The sequence below is a fragment of the Sinocyclocheilus anshuiensis genome, unplaced genomic scaffold (genome assembly GCF_001515605.1).
Source record: "Sinocyclocheilus anshuiensis isolate Anshui unplaced genomic scaffold, SAMN03320099.WGS_v1.1 scaffold1303, whole genome shotgun sequence".
NCBI classification, from domain to species: domain Eukaryota; kingdom Metazoa; phylum Chordata; class Actinopteri; order Cypriniformes; family Cyprinidae; genus Sinocyclocheilus; species Sinocyclocheilus anshuiensis.
The window spans coordinates 333,118-341,220 of NW_015537954.1; the positions used below are offsets into that span (position 1 = coordinate 333,118).

Sequence of the window (8,103 nt, forward strand, 5' to 3'; positions counted from 1 at the left end):
AGGATCCCTCTGAGAGAGAGAGAGAGAGAGACAGAGACAGAAACAGAGAGAGAGAGAGAGAGAGAGAGAATTTTGAATTTTAACAAAACTTTTATTATAAAAAAACCCTCTTCTAAACAACAACACTCCTACGACACAGTAAAATATAGTGACCATGGACCACAAAACCAGTCATAAGGGTCAATTTTTCGAAATTGAGATTTATAATCATCTGAACGCTGAATAAATTTGGCTGAGATACAACTATTTGAAAATCTGAAATCTGAGGGTGCAAAAAAATCTAAATATTGAGAAAATCATCTTTAAAGTTGTTCAAATGAAGTTCTTAGCAATGCATATTACTAATCAAAAATTAAGTTTTGATATATTTACAGTAGGAAATTTACAAAATATCTTCATGGAACATGATCTTTACTTAATATCCTAATGATTTTTGGCATAAAAGAAAAATGTATAATTTTGACCCATACAATGTATTGTTGGCTATTGCTACAAATATACCCCAGCGACTTAACACTGCTTCTGTGCTCCAGGGTCACATATACATATTATACAAAAAAAAAAAATCACAATGTAAAGATCAATTCACCCTCAAAAACAGAGCACAGAGCCTCATTACAACACCAAATACATTCAAAAGGCTTATAATAAAGAACATAACTCTTGATTTGACCACATTAGAAACACAGCTACTATGTTCTGATTTACATTTTGTTCTATTTTCTTTTTCCCGCTTGTATAAATGGCCAGTTTTGCTTGGCCTAAAACAAAATTCAGAAGTTGACAAACAAATCTTTTTTTCCCTCACATATTTGAACCCCAAAATAAACATCTCCATAGAAAAGGTCTCATTACAACTCAAAAAACATTACTTACAACTAGAAATAAAGGTTGCAACCTACAACAGCTCGTAAAAGCATGAAAGATGGTTTCTTTATTACAGCAAAAAGGACATATAGAAGCAACCTCAGGGTTTAAAACTGAAATAAAAGCATTAACCGCGACAGCACTCTTGGTCAGCGGTGGTTTATATAAGGATCTCCACTCAGGTTTTGTGCTTTCATCCAGTTTAAAAAAAAAATAATCATGCCAGGGAGTATCAACTTTTCCATTTAAAACCTTTTTGCTAAAAACCAAAACACAAGACCTGTACAAAAATGCAGTAATGTGTCTTGATTTTTTTTTAATTACAGTTAAAATAATAAAATTAATTATGCTAATAAAAATAAATATTTTACAGTACAGTTGTAATTATGTCTTAATTTTTATAATCATAGTTAAAAATAAATATAATAATAATAATAATATAAATGAATAAAATTGTAGTAATAAAATGTAGATTACAACAGTAATATATTTCTTGATTTTATAATTATAGTTTAATAATAATAATAATAATAATAGTTATCATAAAATTTTTGAAAAATCTCAAGGGAAACGTAACAATACGGTTCCATTAGTTAATGTATTAACTAACATGAACGAACAATGAACAGTACATTTATTACAGTATTTATTCATATTTCTTAATGTTAGTTAATGAGAATACAGTTGTTCACCTCTTAGTTCATGTTAACTAAAGTAGTTAGCTAATGTTAACTAATGAACCTTATTGTAAAGTGTTACCGAAACTTCAAGTAAATATTTTAGGTCTAAGGTTTTCGGCTGATAAAACCCTCAGAACCCCTGTAACACGTCAAGCCGTCTGACAACAGTTTTATAGATCCTTTATAAGATCCAGTATTTTAGGAGCTCAAAGATAACACACAGTGAACCTTTCAACTACAATTCACAAGCCTCTCACTTCATCAAAGCCCTGAAACTCGGAAAGCCCTGAAACTTTCAGATAAAATGGAATCTATTATGTATAATTACCTTGAGAGAACAATATGTGTCTGGAAAGAATATCACAACATATTATAATACCCAGCTTTAAAGTAAAACAAATAAAAATAGTAATTATCCATTACTAGGCGCAAATACAACACGTCAAATAGCCAATAAATGATTAACAAAAACACTTAATGGAATAGCATACTATTGTTCTTACTCTTTCTTCAGTTTTCTCTATGCATCGAATAGCCTTTTATATTTGCTAAAATGTGCATCAGAGCACATGGCATTGAATCCTGCATCCACAATGCATTGCACACATTCACAGTCATTTGTAATGATTTAGTTTTTTAAATTCATGATTCATTACTTGATCATACTACAAAAGGATACTATTTTATATTTTATTAGTGCTGTCAAAGGATTAATTGCATCCAAAATAAAAGTTTTTGTTTGCATAATATGTGTGCACATTATTATGTATATAAATATACACACATACAGTATATATTTTGAAAATATTTAAATGCATATATTTATATTCATATAATTCATAATATATATATATATAAATACATTTAATATATAAATGTAACATTTTTCTTAAATATACACATGAGTAGGTGAGTATTTATATTAGCGCTATATTATCGCGATTAATCACATCCAAAATAAAAGTTTTTGTTTACAGAATATATGTGTGTGTACTGTGTATATTAACTATGTATATATAAATACACACCCACACACATGCATGCATGTACATATTTCAGAAAAATAGGTTATGTTTATATATTAAATATATGTATACATAATATAAATTTTATTAATATAAATATGTTCTAAATATATACATGCATGTGTGTGTCTTTATATATACATAATAAACATACACAGTGCACACACATATAATATGTAAACAAAAACTTTTATTTTGGATGCGATTAATCGTTTGACAGCACTATATTTTATATTAATTTATATCGTTTTTTTTACTGTGTATATTTACTGTGTATATATAAATACACACCCACACACATGCATGCATGTACATATTTCAGAAAAATAGGTTATGTTTATATATTAAATATATGTATACATAATATAACTTTTATTAATATAAATATGTTCTAAATATATACATGCATGTGTGTGTCTTTATATATACATAATAAACATACACAGTGCACACACATATAATATGTAAACAAAAACTTTTATTTTGGATGCGATTAATCGTTTGACAGCACTATATTTTATATTAATTTATATCGTTTTTTTTATTTAAAAAAAATCACTACAAATGCAAACTAGGCAAGAAGGTAACTGGATGCCACTTGAAAGCAGGCAGTACTCAGTACTGAATAATGCACATAGCCATCAATATTTTCATGTAGCTGCTAGTGGATGAACAGGACCCTGAGGTTGTGGATCATTACCTGAAGAAACCAGGATCCGGCGCTCAGCATCTCCAGCTCTGGCCAGGTGAACATGGCTGCTGGCGCGTCCGTCCGGTTGGGAAACACCTGTTGAATGTTAGTCGTCCTCCTCAGGGTGCGGTCATGCATCAGGAACGGGACGCCGTCATAACTGCAGAGAGGAGCATCGTGTGAATGTTTATGCAGCTGCTTCTGCATGCTATGAAATCCAATTCAGTTTGATTTTTACTTTCAGAATATGAAACAATTATGATTTTATAGTATTTAATTAAGAACAAAGCAAACAAAACAGTAACTCCAAGTCAATTTTTTTGCTGTTATTTTTGTATTTATATACTTTATTAATATTTTGAATTTTTTTTTGTTTTTAATATTCTCATTAGTTTTCTTTGTTTTTTTTTTATATTAATCTTATTTTTATTTCAGTTTTAGCAATTTTAGTACTTCACGTTACTATTTTACTATTTTATATTTTACGATTTTGGCTTCTTCCAACATATGAAAAAATTATGATTTTATGTTATTTAATTAGAGAAAAAGGCAAACAAACAAATATCACTCCAAGTAATTTTTTCTTGGTGTTATTTTTGTATTTATACTGTATACAATTACAGTTTTTATTATTATTTTGAATTTGTTTTTATTTTTTATTTTCATTTTACTTTTTATGTGCTTCTGTCATTTTATTAGTTTATGTATTTATATCTATTTTTTATTTCTGTTTCAGTTTTAGTAATTTTAGCACTTTAAGTTAAATTTATTTTATTTCAATCAGTTTGAAAAATCAGTTTGATTTTTACTTTTTCCAAAATATGAAAAAAATATTTCATGGTGTTTAATTTTTAAAAAAGCAAGTAAACAAAAATCAAAGTAAACATTTTCTTGGTGCTATTTTTGTAATATTTACAGTATATACTATTACATTATTAATATTTTTAATTTTTGTATTTTTAGTTTCATTTTCATTTTTTGTGTGCTTCTGTCATTTTATTTGTTTAATGTTTATATTTCTATTTATTTTCATTTCCATTTCAGTAATTTTAGTACCTTAAGTTCAACTTATTTTCAGTCAGTTGCCAAGGTTTGATAAATCAGTTTGACTTCTTCCAAAATATGAAAATCAAAAATGAAAAATCATTTTTTAAAAATTTAAATAGAGCTGAAATAAATTATAAATATTAGATTAAAAAAATAATAATAATAAATTAGAAATGTTGCCTTGGCAACTAACTGATATGAGTTTTAATTTAATTTAATATTTCAAGTTTTATTTCAAGTAACAAATGTTTTTATGGTTTTAGGCATCTATAATAACCCTGGTTGCAATGCATTATGGGATTGCATTTTCTGTGAAGGATGCTGCCTTAAAAATAGGCCAGAATGAAGTATCTCATAAGGCTGCATTATTTAGAGTTATAGATTATTTTTGCATATTGCAATCTTAAAACACAAAATTGCAGTATGCATCACGGAAGTGACAGAAGCCTGTGCATATTACTTTGATGCATGCATTTGGCAGATGCTCCTATCCAAAGAAATATAGATTGCATTCAATGTATACATTTTATTAATGCATGCATGGGCATTGCAAGTGGCATGCTTTACTGTTTGAACTACAGGAACGCCTATGAATGCATGCACTGCTGCTGCCTTAGCAGCCGTAAACGAAGCATGTTTCAGTGCTTTAAAATGCTTTTATGCAAATGCAGTGAGTAGGAACGGTTGAAGACACTCACCTGATTGTGACGTCCGTCTCCAGTCCCTCTCCTCCCGCTCCTACAGCCTTCTCAAAGGACATCTGGGTGTTTTCTGGTGCCAGCTGTTTGAAGTTCAAAACAACAACTTCAAACTAGTTGACAACCAGTTGTAATTGTATTTAAATGTTTAATTAAGTCTCCATTAAAGGTCAAAGAAACGATGCAACAACAAAAAAAAGTAAGAATCAGAATGAAACCAAGTCTAGTTTAATTTTGAAAGTGAAGTCAAACAGACATGGATTTTAAAGGGCATGCTGACATAACAAACCCACATTGAACGAACACCAGTGGATTTTATATCACACAAATATCATGAGGTAAAAATAGCAGACCATGGGCGCTCCTCTGTGGCCGATGAGGGTGGGAGCCGGCCCCAGCGTGCCCTCCTCTTTGATGCAGGGAGAATACATGCCCAGCGGCACCAGATACAGAGCGAAGAGAACCGCCAGGAACAAGCTGAGGAGAGCCACCTGCCTCACTGAGACACACACACTCGCCAATCAGTGTGTTATATTTTTTAAATAGGCATCTATAATAACCCTGGATGCAATGCATTATGGGATTGCATTTTTTGTGAAGGATGCATTCAAGGTATACATTTTATTAGTGCATGCATTGGCGTTGCATGCTTTACTGTTTGAACTACAGGAACGCCTATGAATGCATGCACTCGCCACAGTATAAGTGTCACACACAGTATGTTACACTTTTATAAAAACACATCGCACCTAAATTCTGATAAAGCACAAAGTTATTCATCCGGGATGTGCGTCTGTAACTACTTCATCAGCGGGGTTTCTTCGTTTCAGGCTAGTGGAATGGTACACTACTTAGGGAGGGTCTTAATACTGCTGGTGACAATTTTGGAGTCAGTCTAGCACCACCAACAGTTTAAAGTTTCAATTTATATGAGTTTATATGAACTGGCTGTCCAAAAAAAGTATATTTTTAAAAACTTGTTTTACTGCTTTGACCAAATTTTCCTCAAATTTGAGTTTGACAAATGCTTTGATGTATTGTACTTGGTTCAATAGTTATAAAATCATACATAAAATAGCTAAATACATATAAAAATGTAAACAATAGTCAATCTAATCACTTTTTTATTGTTATTTTTTACAAACAAACAAACAAATACATAATTTAAAAATGACCACCGATAGTGTGTCTTTGGTGTGCTTGGCCATGTCACTGCATTATTTATATATTTATTAACATATTTATTACAAATAAAACTGAAATACAAAATAAATCAAGCTAAATAGAAAAAAACTAAAGCTAATATAAAAAATGACAAAATCACATAAAAGAAACTAAAATGAAAACTAAAAAATAAATTAAATATATATAAAATATTTATTTAGTATATATATATATATATATATATATAAAATATTCATATTACTATTTTATACTGTTACACTCACCTGATTGTGACGTCCGTCTCCAGTCCCTCTCCTCCCGCTCCTACAGCCTTCTCAAAGGACATCTGGGTGTTTTCTGGTGCCAGCTGTTTGAAGTTCAAAACAACAACTTCAAACTAGTTGACAACCAGTTGTAATTGTATTTAAATGTTTAATTAAGTCTCCATTAAAGGTCAAAGAAACGATGCAACAACAAAAAAAAGTAAGAATCAGAATGAAACCAAGTCTAGTTTAATTTTGAAAGTGAAGTCAAACAGACATGGATTTTAAAGGGCATGCTGACATAACAAACCCACATTGAACGAACACCAGTGGATTTTATATCACACAAATATCATGAGGTAAAAATAGCAGACCATGGGCGCTCCTCTGTGGCCGATGAGGGTGGGAGCCGGCCCCAGCGTGCCCTCCTCTTTGATGCAGGGAGAATACATGCCCAGCGGCACCAGATACAGAGCGAAGAGAACCGCCAGGAACAAGCTGAGGAGAGCCACCTGCCTCACTGAGACACACACACTCGCCAATCAGTGTGTTATATTTTTTAAATAGGCATCTATAATAACCCTGGATGCAATGCATTATGGGATTGCATTTTTTGTGAAGGATGCATTCAAGGTATACATTTTATTAGTGCATGCATTGGCGTTGCATGCTTTACTGTTTGAACTACAGGAACGCCTATGAATGCATGCACTCGCCACAGTATAAGTGTCACACACAGTATGTTACACTTTTATAAAAACACATCGCACCTAAATTCTGATAAAGCACAAAGTTATTCATCCGGGATGTGCGTCTGTAACTACTTCATCAGCGGGGTTTCTTCGTTTCAGGCTAGTGGAATGGTACACTACTTAGGGAGGGTCTTAATACTGCTGGTGACAATTTTGGAGTCAGTCTAGCACCACCAACAGTTTAAAGTTTCAATTTATATGAGTTTATATGAACTGGCTGTCCAAAAAAAGTATATTTTTAAAAACTTGTTTTACTGCTTTGACCAAATTTTCCTCAAATTTGAGTTTGACAAATGCTTTGATGTATTGTACTTGGTTCAATAGTTATAAAATCATACATAAAATAGCTAAATACATATAAAAATGTAAACAATAGTCAATCTAATCACTTTTTTATTGTTATTTTTTACAAACAAACAAACAAATACATAATTTAAAAATGACCACCGATAGTGTGTCTTTGGTGTGCTTGGCCATGTCACTGCATTATTTATATATTTATTAACATATTTATTACAAATAAAACTGAAATACAAAATAAATCAAGCTAAATAGAAAAAAACTAAAGCTAATATAAAAAATGACAAAATCACATAAAAGAAACTAAAATGAAAACTAAAAAATAAATTAAATATATATAAAATATTTATTTAGTATATATATATATATATATATATATAAAATATTCATATTACTATTTTATACTGTTTTAATTCATTATTTTAATTTATTATCACTAGGATTGTGTGTCATTGCTGTGCTTGGCCAAGATTTTGCTTTATTTATAGATTTGATATTTGTATATTTGTGTGTGTGTGTGTGAGTGTGTGAGTGTGTGAGTGTGTGTGTGTGTGAGAGAGACTGTGTGTGTGTGTGTGTGAGAGAGACAGTGTGTGTGTGTGTGTGTGTGTGAGAG

The 8,103-nt window shown here is 30.8% G+C and overlaps 1 pseudogene; it reads right to left on the bottom strand.

Annotated features, from left to right (window-relative positions):
* The window catches only part of LOC107665354 (glycerophosphodiester phosphodiesterase domain-containing protein 5-like), a 43,160-nt pseudogene that overhangs the window by 7,915 nt on the left and 27,142 nt on the right, over nt 1-8,103 (bottom strand).